The sequence below is a fragment of the Lactuca serriola genome, chromosome 2, assembly GCF_051521515.1.
Source record: "Lactuca serriola cultivar US96UC23 chromosome 2, Lser_US96UC23_V15, whole genome shotgun sequence".
Classification (NCBI taxonomy): Eukaryota; Viridiplantae; Streptophyta; class Magnoliopsida; order Asterales; family Asteraceae; genus Lactuca; species Lactuca serriola.
Window position 1 is genome coordinate 193,437,053 of NC_136409.1, and position 13,886 is coordinate 193,450,938.

Below are 13,886 nucleotides of genomic sequence, written 5' to 3' on the forward strand. Positions count from 1 at the left end.
GGCCATATTGGGCCTAGAATTAAATAAATTAAAAGCCTTAATACATGAATAACCTAAACTAGTCCAATAAAAATCCTACTACATTCTTTTAGACTAAAAACATACCCAAGGCTAACTCAAATATTAGGCTTAGGAGCAAAAGGCCCAAATTTCTTTTTTCCTCCATGTTTTCGGCCCAATACCCAAGCCCAAGAGGATTTGAAGATAGTTGACTTTCAAGTGACACATCATTATTACCCATAGGATATCCATGCAACATCTCATGCCTCCATGCAAGCATCACTTCAAAAATCACTTCTTTCTCTTCCTCTCTCTCACTCTCGGCCATACACACCTACACACCCCAAAAATCTCTCAAACACTCTCTAGATCACTCAAGAACAACTCTCCCTCTCCACTCAAAAATCTCGAGTTCTAGGAAGCATTCAAGAGGAAATCTCCACAAAATTCTTCATCTAAGGTAAGATTATGCATAGATCTATGGTTTAAATTCTTTTGTTATCAAAATCCTTTCCTAACCTATGCAAAAATCGTGATCTTGCACCCTAGAACCATCTCAAAACTCGAGATCTTCATCAAAGGGAGCCAAGGCCAAAAACACTTCATTTTTCCTTCCATTCTTCCTTGCAAAACCGAATCAACACCCCAAGGTGAGCTTCATACCCCCTATTTTCTGTTTTTATGAGTTTTTTGGGGGGGGGGAATACAAGTGAAAGTGTAGATCTATATGTGTTTGTATGCCTTGTATGATTTCCATGCTTATATGTATGCTTTTATGTGTTTTAATGTTGGATCTAGCCATAAAACCCATCAAAACCGAGATATATCTTGTGTTAAATGATTTTAGCTTCAAATATATTTCTAAACACAAAGTGTTTCAAGAAAAATGGCTAAGTGGTTTAGTAATAATTTTCTTTGGGTTAAAAACACAAATTTTGGGCCTAAAATGTGAAAAATACAAAAATAAGGGCCCAAATTGACATTTCACAGATTCTGATGGATGAAGTGTGCCAAAACAGTTTCCATAAAACTATTTCTGGAATTACACTTAATTAGAGGACTAAAAACATGAATTTCAAGCTTAATGGGCTAAAAATGAAAATTTCGGCCCAATGAGGCCCATTATGCGAATTTTTCTGTTTTGGAGGGCCAAAACTGTAACTTTCTGTAAAACAGTGGACTATAAGTGTTCCAATTCCTTCTCAAAGGTTTAAAATGCTTTTTAAATTTAAAAAGGACCAAAGTTGCAAAAAATTTCCCATTTGGGCCAAAATTGTCAAATTTGCGAAAAGAAGGGATTAAAACCAAGAAAACTGCATTTTCAGGGTCTTAAGCTGTTTTCTATGAAAAAAATGCTGGAAAATGTTTATTTCAATAATTTTTGGTGTTAAAATGTCAAGAAAAATTGATTTAAATACCAAACCGGAAAATATTTTAAATAAAGGGTTGAAAAGGTAAATTTTACAAACGAGGAGGGGCTGAAAACAGAAAATTTCCAAGACTAATTCTATACATGCAATATGATCAAATAATGGTACTACTACTATCGACAAAATACAATACACTACAATACCAAAAGTCGTTGTCAAACGAATTGGTTCGGTCTCGAACCAATAAAAATCCGAAACCACAAACACAACGATACTATGATACTACAATACTATGATTCATACAAATAACGATTCGGAATACATTATACATGTGCACAGACGTCTACGCACTATCTTTGGGCCCCACAAGTGTAAAATCTTGTTCGTTGAGCCTAGCTAGCCCGACGACCTGATCTTAAGGCCCAAAGACTTCATCTTATGAGGTGTTGGGTTTTACCATCCCGACACAACGTAACCGGACTTTCAATGGCTGTAGACTACTGGTCCCCAAGGGTCCTTTAGTGTCGCTAGTAAAGTCTGCCTTTTTTTGCGAGGCGGGTCTGGGACCCCTCGTACCTTTTATCCCCAACCGACTAATGGAGTCGTCGAGGCCTTCGTGTCCTCCTTCTCTTCGGATGTGGGACAACAGGACGGTTGGATAGCGTGACTAGTACGGACGACGCCTTCGGGATCGTTAGTATTGCTATAGACTAGTCGTTTGTGTAACGCGTGTTTGTGGCGGATAGTCATGCTCATCAATGATCCAATGTCGTCTGGAATGACAACTTCATGCGTTGCAATGGTTTTAAGTAATTTTTATGGAATTCAGGGAATTAGGAAAACATCGGGTTTTCCTAGGGTTTTCAATACATACAAATTCAGAATACATACGATTTCAATAAGCAATATTTTACAAGTATAGAAAACAAACAAGCATACTTATGGATCTTCACACCTTTTTGACTATACTATTTTCAGAAAATATCGGATTTTCTGGTGGTTTTCAAACGATACGAAGCATTGTTTTCAAATACAACTTATGAACTCACCAACATTTCATATGTTGACGTTTTTCAAAATACTTGTATTCTCAGGGAACCAGTGAATCAAGGGAAATCATATTCAGTGACGGTTGCAGTTTATTTTTGTATGAATTGAACAAATTAATTTTTGGGGGAATGTAATGTTTAAACAATGTATGATATGTAAACACTACTGGTTGTACTATGTTGATGAATGGTGACGAATGTTGTTATGTTTCATATATATTCAATGTTATGATATTCAATTAAGTCACGACAGCCCCCGGACGTTTCCGCCGTCTGGTTTGGGGGTGTGACAGTCGGGTCTACTGAAATCCCGATCTGGTTGACGAGGTGCCCAAGAAACTGCACCTTGCACAACCAAAACTCACATTTGGAGAACTTGGCGTACAAGCTCTCCCTCCTCAAGGTCTCCAAAACCTCTCTCAGATGCTCCTCGTGCTCCTCCTGCGTCTTGGAATAAACCAAGATGTCATCAATGAAAACTATCACAGATCAATCCAGCATCGGTCTACACACGCGGTTCATGAGGTCCATGAACGCGGCAGGAGCATTGGTGAGCCCAAACGGCATCACCACGAACTCATAATGGCCATAACGCGTCCGAAATGCGGTCTTCTGTACATCCTCCTCTCTGACCCTCATTTGATGATAACCTGAAAGCAAATCGATCTTGGAGGACCAAGATGCTCCTTGTAACTGATCAAAGAGGTCATCAATCCTCGGGAGTGGGTAACGGTTCTTCACCGTTACCTTATTCAGCTCCCGGTAATCTATACACATCCGATGCGACCCGTCCTTCTTCTTCACAAACAAGATCAGGGCTCCCCAAGGTGAACTGCTCGGTCGAATAAATCCCTTGTCTAGCAGCTCCTGCAGCTGCGTAGACAACTCCTGCATCTCGGGAGGAGCCAACCGATAGGGTGCCTTGGCTATCGGAGCCGCACCAGGAACTAGGTCGATCCTGAACTCTACTTGACGTTCCGGAGGTATTCCACGAAGCTCCTCCGGGAACACATCAGCGTAGTCTCGCACCACTAGAACCTTGCTCACCGTAGCCTTACCCGTCTCCCGGGTATCCATAACATACATGACATATCCCGCGCAACCCTGTTGAAGGTAGCGTCTAGCTCTCGCTGCTGAACATATTGCAGGTCCATGTTGTGGCCTCTCGCCGTGGATCACCAACTCTCCCCCACTCGGGGTCCTGATCCGCACTAGCTGCTGCACACAATCTATCACCGCCCCATTAGAGCTCAACCAATCCATGCCTATAATCACCTTGTTCCCCTGCAACGGGATGGGAACCAAATCCACCAAATAGCGCTCCTCAAATAACCTTAGGACACAATCCCTGAATACTGCTGATGCTCGCACCGATTGATCATCGGCAATCTCTACCTCTAAAGGGCAATCCAACATGCCCGAAGTCTCAGCAAACCTCTTGCTAAGCGCAAGGGAAACAAATGATCGGGTGGCACCCGAGTCAAACAACACCTGAACAGGAATACCGTTCACATGGAACGATCCTAATGCATACACACAGAGCACATATCAATATCATAACATCATAAAAATAAATTAAAGGGAAAGAATCATACCCGTCACCACATCGGGTGCGGCGTGTGCCTCCTCTATCGTTAGCTGAAACTCCCGGCTCCTCACCACTATAGCCTCTGCCTTGCCCTGCCGACCATCTGTAATCCACAGGGTAGCTGGAGCCGGCGCTGATGTTGTCAACTGGGGGCAATTGGCCTTCTTGTGGCCCCTCTGGTTGCAGTGAAAACACAACAACTCCGATGTCTGAATCACAGGTGCAGGGGTGGTACAATCCTTGCTGAAATGCCCCGTCTTGCCGCACTTATAGCAGCCCGACATTCCCAGCCTACATGCCCCCTCATGAGGCCTGCCGCATTTCTTGCAGCGGCTCGGTCTTGACCGGCCTTTCGGCCTACCATCTGATCCCTTGGGCTTCTTCCCCGAAGCCCCTCCTGCCTGTCCCTCCTTTGTCTTCCTTTTCCGGATGTGCTCCAGATCTATCTCCCTCTCCCTCGCCCTGGCAATCATAGAGTCCAAGGTAGGGCAAGCTAAAAAACTGACATGCTCTCGAATATCAGCTCGGAGCATGTCATGGTAGCGGTTCCTCCTCATCTCCTCATCACCCGCATACTGGGGCACCAACAATGCCCTCTCCCGGAACTTGGCGGTGATCTCCGCCACAGTCTCCGTTGTCTGCCTCATATCCAAGAACTCCCTAGCCAGCTGCTGAAGCTCGATAGCCGGTGCAAACTCTGCCCTAAACTTGGTCGCGGAGTCCGACCAGGTCATAGCCTCGACAGCCGAGGCTCCCAACGAGTCACCCACGAACTCTCACCAATCCCTAGCTCGATCTCGTAAACACCCTGTTGCAAACCTCACCTTCGACCCCTCATGGCAGAAGCTAATCATCTGTGCAGACTCAATGTCTGCAATCCATCTCCTGGCAGCTATGGGGTTCTTTGCCCCGTGAAAATCCGGCGCACCACTGCCCCTGAAGTCCTTGAAGGACAGTGTGCAAGATCCCGACTGGCCAGATGCCATGTCGCTCCTGAATGCCCGGAGGTGATCCTCCATCAACTCCAATATCCCTTCCTTGATCCACCCGAAGATAATGGGGGTCGACTCAAGGATGCCTCTGGTGATCTCTGACGCGATGAACTCGCGTAGCCCCTCATCTACTAGCTCGGAACCTGATCCCGAACCCGATCCCTCTCCTGTACTGCCAACTGCTGGCCTCGAACGTAGTACCACCATTCTGAAATACATAAATAATAATCGTTAGCGATACTGATACCTCTGGAGGGATCACACCTACTACAAGTTTCCTGGTCTTATCTTGGCCCTCCTCGATTCGGGTACGGATCCTCTGCTTTCAGTAGTACGGGCCCATACTACCTTCCACATCTATCCATACCTTCTCCAAGAGAATGATTTGAAATCATATCTCATATGATATCTAGAATGGAGGAATATATGATCCCTTATCTAAGGACATGCGTATCTGATAGGATCAGAGTTGACAGCGGCTTTGGAAAGCTACGATTGCAGATCAGGATCTGAAGTCATACGCATAATAGTTATTAGACTTATCCAAGTGGGAGACTGTTGGATTAGTGTCTAAGTCCATAACTATTTTGGTATGTACTTGACCCGATGGTGCATGGTCCTTTTGGGTTGCCTTCACCAAAGCAACTTAATTGGAGAAATAAATAAAGAGAGAGGTTATTATGATTTATTAATATGTTATAAGAATAATATATTAAAGGAGAAATCATATTTTTTTTTAATTAATATTGGTCAATAATTAATTAAGAATTAATTTTGTGATCAAATGTAATTAATTAAACTAGAGGAGCTGAATTGTAATTATGTGATAGTTACAAAATATGGTAATGGTTATAATAAATATGGGTTGAACGAATTCAAGGAGATAAGGATCCTTGAAATCATCCAAAGGATAAAAGATAAGGGTTTTCAAGGCTTATCTTATGGTTGCTTGGTGGGCAAGCAACTAGATAAGGATAAGGACTGAAACCTAATCTCTACACCTATATAAATAACCCTAAGGCCATAAGAATTCGTCCATGCCTTGTCTAGGGTTCCTAGAAACGAATTTTATACCTCTTCCCTCTCTCTCTTGCTTCTCCATTTGCTCTTGGTGTTTGTGAACCATTAGAGGAGTGACACTTGTGACTCTAAGCCTTCCAAAGTCAATACAAGGAGATTTGGGATTGTTATTGCTACATAACAATCAAGGTAATATTATAAACCTATTCTTATGTTAATATGATTACTTATATGCTAGAATTAGGGTTTCTTTATGTGTTCATAATGTTGTGTATCTAATAGTGAAAACATAGATCCAATTCTAGGGTTGCATGCACACATAGGATTGTTTGTACAAATCCCATAAGTGGTATCAGAGCCTTTGGTTAACTTGTTTTCAATTAGTATTATACAATTGTATGAACTTGACATATTAGGGTTTATAGCCAATAAACCCTAGGAGGCTAGAAATTTCGAGATTAGGGTTTCTATACCCTAATTTACGAAAATTTGAAAGGGTTTCAAATCTTTTACTTAAGCCTCAAGATTTCGAAATCTAGGGTTTGAAAAACCCCATGATTTTCGAAATTAGCCTCCTCCCCAAGATAAGATCCTAAATTTTAGGGATTTCGATTATCCCATATCTTGTAATTATCCTCTAGTTGTTATATATGGTAATTATAGATTTTGCATTATCCTAACCATAATTTCGAAATCTAGAGAGATAATTAAGGGATTAGGATATCTTAAATGTATAAATGGTAATTATCCTCATGATTTAGATAATCCCTTATGATTTAATAATTAAATTAATAGTCTAATTCAAGATAATTATTAAATCAAGAATTTAATATTTAAAATATTAATTTATATGGCATAAATTCGAAAATTTTAAGAGAGGTTAAAACTAAATTGTTTTGAAAAGTTTCAAAACTTGCCCTGAAGTTTTGGAATTTAAAAGTTGATTAAAAGTTTAATTAGGATGTTAAATTCTAAAACCCTAGTATTGTTTTGAAAATGTTCAAATTACACCCTTATGGTTTTATTAATTAATTAAGGTGTATGATTAAAAGAAGTTTAATAAATCCATAAAAGTTTTGGTTTACAATTAAAAATATAATTGTTATATTTGACCACCTAGTATTTTAAAGTGTAAAACACACCCTATACTATATATAACATTAAAAGTCTAACATTATATATATATATATATATATATATGAATGAGTAAAAGTTAGTCTTACCGTTAGTAGGCCTCATTCACGAAGTTGGTCTATAAGGGGTGTTTAAGGAAATTGCCTATAAAATGGCGATTGAATGGGTATCCACTCTTACCCACCGCACTCTTGACTAGTGGAGGCTCGTTAGCCGAACAGGTAGGATAGGACGAAACCTTCCATTATAAGTATAATGAATTATTAAAGTAACTAAATGTTTTCATAAAATTCCCAATCTTAGTTACTTAGGCAAAAGTGAATTGATGCAATTCCATGAAATTACACTTTGTACCCTTGCGAAGACGTTAGTGGAGCGTGTGTGGTTTACCGGCACACTAAATGGTTCTAAGTGAAGGTAGCAAAGGGTGACTCAATGTTTGTCATAGTTCGGTGGAGCGTGTGTGGTTGACTGGCACATCGAATAGATGACTGTAACATGTGAGGGCACCATGTAAGTTTGCATGGTTATTCACACCCGCTTTGTGATCCTCGGCATCCCAGTCACAAACAAGAGGGGCATATCGAGATTTAAACATGCCATTGAAAGTTCAATGAATCTCAAAGGATCTAGGAGTTTTCATAGATTTAAAACTTAAATTCTTTTTCGTTTTTCGTGGTGCAAATTAGTGAATCGTCATTCACTTACCTTCAAATATTCTGCAATTAGGGTTACGGCATCCCTCTCCCGAGTTGTAGAATATTGTGTTGGGTCCTAGCCTTAGTAACTCATTTGGGTGATTTACTAAGGACTCAATCAATCAACTAACTTGAATTCGTTTTCTCCCGTTTTGTAGATGTCAAAGTTCGACAACTATGGTCTTCCCAAATCCCGTGGTACAAGCTTTCCACATGAAGATGATATTCCACGATTCGATCGAGGAACAAGAGATCATACTTCACTTCCTCCTCCTCCTCCGATTATTCTCCCTAACCCACAAGTTCGAAGGCTTGAAAAGTTCAAGATCACTCAAGCCCTTTTGGCAAGTAAACATAAAGAAGGAAAGTCGGTGTGTGCACACGTCATATGGATGAAGTCACACATTGATAGGTTAAGAATGTTGGGATCCGTTGTCTGTGAGGAAATGGCTGTTGAATGGGTTCTTCAGTCACTTCCTAACTCATATAGTGAGTTCGTAAGAGAGTACTATATGATGAACTACGACGTGACCCTTATAGATCTCACCTATATGCTTATTGCTGCTGAATCATCAATGATTTGGCGCAATAGAAAAGCAAAGTTGATTGGTGAATCTGCCTTCAAGACCTCTATGGATATAGACAATGGCAACGAAAGACATGCTATGATCGAAAAGTTTGATCATAAGAGAAAGGCAATGTCTGAAGTAGTTCCATGTTCTGTTCCAAAAGAGCCAATTTGCTTTTATTGCCAAGAGAAGGGGCATTGGAGACGAAGCTGCCCTATTTACCTAAGAGATCTAAGAGATGGGAGAGTCAAAACATATGGCTTTGCTTTAGGTAAAATCCATTGACTAACTCTTTTAAGCTTCTATTCTAGATTCTTAATACATAATGTGATAAGATTACTATTGATGTTTTGTAGGATCGAAGAAAAGAAAGGAAGCTTAAGGGAAGAAGTGAGCAAAATCTAACCGTGAAGGAATGGATTTCGATCGCATATCTCGAAGATTAGATTCTTGAGCTACTACTTAGAGTTAGAATTAGATTGCTAAGAAAGATGTATTAGCATAGTTTTTCAATGAATTGCATTGTAAGGACAAAATTTTTTCCGCAGTAAAATAAATTTTGATTTTATATTATTTATTTATCCTTGCAATGGCGTATATGAAAAATTGATGTTTGGATGTTTCTATTATTAGAAATAATGGATTTTGTTCTTATTATGTTATTTATGGAAAGTCGAGAATTTACCAAATAGGGAGAGTTTCTCATCGCCCAAGTTTCAATTGGACAGAAACTTGGAATCATGCAACTTGGTTGCACAATGAATGAGAAATTTCACATTTGGAAATTAGACTAATTCATTGACAAAGTGTCAAGTGAAGGACTAGGAGATCGAGCACACAAAGTTGTGTGTTGATCAAGTCCACCATAAGAGTAAATGTGATTATACTTACAAGATTAAGTGTAATTCTAAATTGATTAAAAAAAGGTTTAAATCAATAGTAGAACGAATAAGAAGAATCAAGTAGGCAGAAAGATAAAAGTTTCTCCATTCTAAGAAGAACGGAGAGTACCTTTTATGCTTTATGATAGGTCTTAATGATTAAGAACCATATCTCAATTGATCCTCTAAGTGAGTCTTAGTACAATTATATGTCTAAGAAGAGGAATCAAGAATTGAAGAAATGGTCAAATCAAGAAGTCAATCATACTTCGTTCCAAAAACAAGTCTTAGAGTTAAGATTGTGAAATTGAGTGATAAGTATTAAGAAGGTTTATAACATTCATCAAATGTGGAAAGTTGTGATGTCTTGGATAAGACAAAGACCAACTAGGACCAATTTATGAAGTGTTTGATAAAAGCTACACTAACTCTTGAATATTTGTTTGTCAAGAAATGGTTGTTGACAAGAGAATCTTATATGTCAAGGAGTCAGTGGGAGTCTTAATGGTCTTGAAAGGTTTCAAGAACAAATCAAATAAACCTTATCGATCATCACTAGCACACGAGTTGAGGTTTATAACCTATCGTGTTGTCATTATTTTGTTTTTGTGCCAATCCAATCGAGTTAATTATGCATGTGAATCCTATGAGTTCTCATTTGAATGCATAAAAGGCAAGGACCTTGATCAATGGAAAGTACATTGATAAGAAAAGGTGAGCTGCTTAACGACTTGGAAGACATGGTGGGCAGCTGTGCTACCATAAGGCAAGAAATCGAGATTAAGAAAGTTCGATCCATATGAGTTTGAATTTGTCGTAAACTTTGTTTTTAACAAATTCACATGGATAGGAACAAATACACCGTTTAAATCTAAGTGTCATAAGATTTCCTCCTTCATGAAAATGATTGTGAGGAAATGCTTACACTAAGAAAGATTTAAGAAGATAGTGATTGTAAAATTGCATTCTCGAATTCGATTATGGTTACGGTATCCCTTTCCATAATTTGAATTGTGAGGTTTGGCAATCAGTCTTAAGTGTTTAGACACACATATGAACTATCGAAGGCAAAGTTGTATAAGTTCAAGAAGCCTTGATAAAAGATTATCAAAGCACTAAGTATGAGAAACATGAACTTAAGAAAGTCAATAAGCATTGTTTTTCTGAAAGTTAAGTTGTTCTGAATACATGTCGAAGCTAGTTGGAGCATAAGTGTTATGTTTATAATAATCATCATGATAGTGGGAGCATAAAAGTTATGATTATATGATTATTAAGGCACCTATTGCAAGTTGGCAATATTAATTATAGAAAACAAGAGTTATACCTTGCAAAGTCGTAAGGGTTGTAATGTTGTTTTGCTATAATTAAGGGAGAGAATATTATGCTTCATTTCAAATCTAAAGGATTAGGTTGAGAAATGTTAATAAATTTAGTCAAAGGTAAATAGTGTGTTATTAAATTTTCGATTATGATTACGGCATTCCTCTTCACAATTCGAATTTTGAGAACATAGCAAATAAAACATTATGCGTCGTGTCCCATACGCTTCGAGTATATGATCGATTGCAAATGCTTTAATGTTTGACCATTCTAAAATTTTCCAAATGTATAGCGCATTTAGAGGGAAAAAGGACTAAAATCGGTTTAGACTAAAATAATTAAACAACTATCAAAGGACAATCCAAGTTCGACGAGGATTGGTTGCTTGTGAGTAGTTGGAAGTATAGTATTGGAAGATATGGAAATGTTTTCATATTGGATGGACCATATCGACATTATTAGGAATAGATAAGATTCTATTAAGAATAAGTTGTCATATGGAAAATATGGAAATGTATCCACATTGGGAATTGAATATTGATAATATATGACTAGATTAGAAACTTTTATGCAAAAGGATGTTCAAAGGAATGTACTTTGAGTGAGAGACATCATATCTAAGGAATTGTCTTGTAACAATTTCCGATAAAAGACTTTGTAATATCATTGGCAATAGTCTTTGTGACTTTTGTGCATTGACATTACGAAAGTATAAGTTGCATAGAATGTTAGAATCTAGCATATTATATAAGTAGCAAGAATTTGATATTCTTTCACTTATGAAAAGGATTTGGAGTTGTGAAATGAGAATGATTGGAAATGTGTTCAATGTGATCTATTTTACAAAGTAAGAACCATAGGTAAACATTGTGTGCATGCTAGGAGCATGGGACAAGTGTTGTAATTCAAGTAAGAAGTTGATTACCCGAAACGACAAATAATGAGTAATCAATATGGTGATAAATAAAAGGCGTTTTATTTATACTCAAAGGTTTGAGGCCATATGGGATTAGTATTATTCTTGTGTTTCACATTTGCATGTTTTGACTTCCAGAATAATTGAGTTTATTAAGAATAATCGAATTATTCGAATGAGCCACAGTCATTCATATGTTGGAAGTAGATATGAATGAAGACTGTCGTGAATTGGTGTGTGGATTGTCTAAAGAGCATTAGACATAAGCAAATGTTTGCTGCAACGTTCATGAGTGCTTATGAATATGAATTTGAGCATTGGATTAAACCCACGCTCACTTGGATCACTCCATGAATTGTATCACGGGTGATTGGTGACACGATAACATCTTATATTCTTGAAACCGAGATGTGTGAGTTGTATCTTGCGAATCGGTTGCACATTGATAATATGTAAACGCACTAGTAACTTGGTGTTATAAAACATATTGTTGTGTGTGATTCGGTGCGTGAGTGCAAGCAAGCATTGTATCAAAGTTTATCCATTCCTTTTATCCAAGGTAGGATAAAAGCGATATCTTTGGGCCCCTCGATGATTTAGTGATGACAAACGTAAATGCTCGGCCGGGCTAGGGCTAATTTGATTTGTTCAATTAGTCAGTCGTCATAAATCGGGAATCGAGATATAGTACAAAGAGAATGATTTGAAATCATATCTCATATGATATCTAGAATGGAGGAATATATGATCCCTTATCTTAAGGACACGCGTATCTGATATGATCAGAGTTGACAGCGGCTTTGGAAAGCTACAATTGCAGATCAGGATCTGAAGTCATACGCAGAATAGTTATTAGACTTATCCAAGTGGGAGACTGTTGGATTAGTGTCTAAGTCCATAACTATTTTGGTATGTACTTGACCCGATGGTGCATGGTCCTTTTGGGTTGCCTTCACCAAAGCAACTTGATTGGAGAGATAACTAGAGAGAGAGGTTATTATGATTTATTAAACCTCTTAGACATGACGAGTTACCTCTCCACTCGTCGAGTTACTCGGCAACGAAACGCGGGGCAACCCCGACTCGACTCGGCGAGTTTGCCTATGGACTCGGCGAGTTGCTCCCATGACAACCCTCATCTGACCTTCTGAGGTCAGATCCGCTTCACCAAATCATAGATCTAACTCCCTCAAAGTCAATAACCACGAAAAGGTCGAACCTTGGGCACTCATGCAAGGTTCTACAAGCTCATTTGGGTGAAACCCTCCATTATATAACAACCCTAGCTCAAAACTCCAAATAGAATGCATAAAGCAGGATGGAAGGGACTCTCTGGACCTCTTTGGGTCCAGATCTATGGCTTCACACTCAATGGGACACTATACTCCACAAATCAAGCCATAAAAGAGGCTAGAAAACCCTAAAATCACCAATCTTACCCAAAACAGAAAAGGGAGAACGATTTGATACCTCAATAGTGAAGATGCAAGCTCAGAAGCTCTGAATCGACATCCCCCTTGACCTCCCTTTGCTGGAAATGACTACTCCATTGCACAACCACCTCAAGAATGCTCCAAAATGGCTCTTCCTCACTCTCTCAGCTCTCTGGTTCGATAGGAGTCTCTCAAAGGTGTAGGTGGCCGCCATTGAAGGCCATAAGGGCCTTTAAATAGGTCCCAAACCCGGACACTTAGGGTTTTTCCTTGACAGCGCCGACACGGCGAGTCCAAATACCCGACTAGTGGAGTCCCTTCGTTAAACTGGTCCCCAAAACGCGATCCTACTCGACGAGTTGAGGCGTCAACTCGCCGAGTCTCCTCATTCCCCAATATGAAATACTCAAATTCCCATACCTGGATATCCGGATGTTACAATTCTCCCCCACTAGAATCAGACTTCGCCCTCGAAGTCTCACTCCGGAAACAACTCCGGATGCTGCTCACGCATCTCGCGTTCCGACTCCTAAGTAAGCTCTGACCCCTTCCGGTGTTGCCACTGGACGTGCACTAGAGGCACCTCTTTGTTCCTCAGAACCTTGATCTTTTGATCCCGAATAGCCACCGGTCTCTCAACGTAGTTCGGGCCCACATCCACTGAATATCCTCTAATGGCACTACTGCCGACTCCTCGGCTATACACTTTCGCAGCTGCGACACATGGAAAGTGTCATGGATCTGGCCTAGCTCTGCAAGTAGCTCCAACCGGTAGGCTACCCTGCCTACCCTCGCGATCACCCGAAAAGGACCGATATATCGGGGCCCCAGCTTGCCCCTCTTCCTGAATCGGATCACTCCTTTCCAAGGAGAGACCTTCAGGAGTACAAAGTCACCGACCAAAAATTCGAGC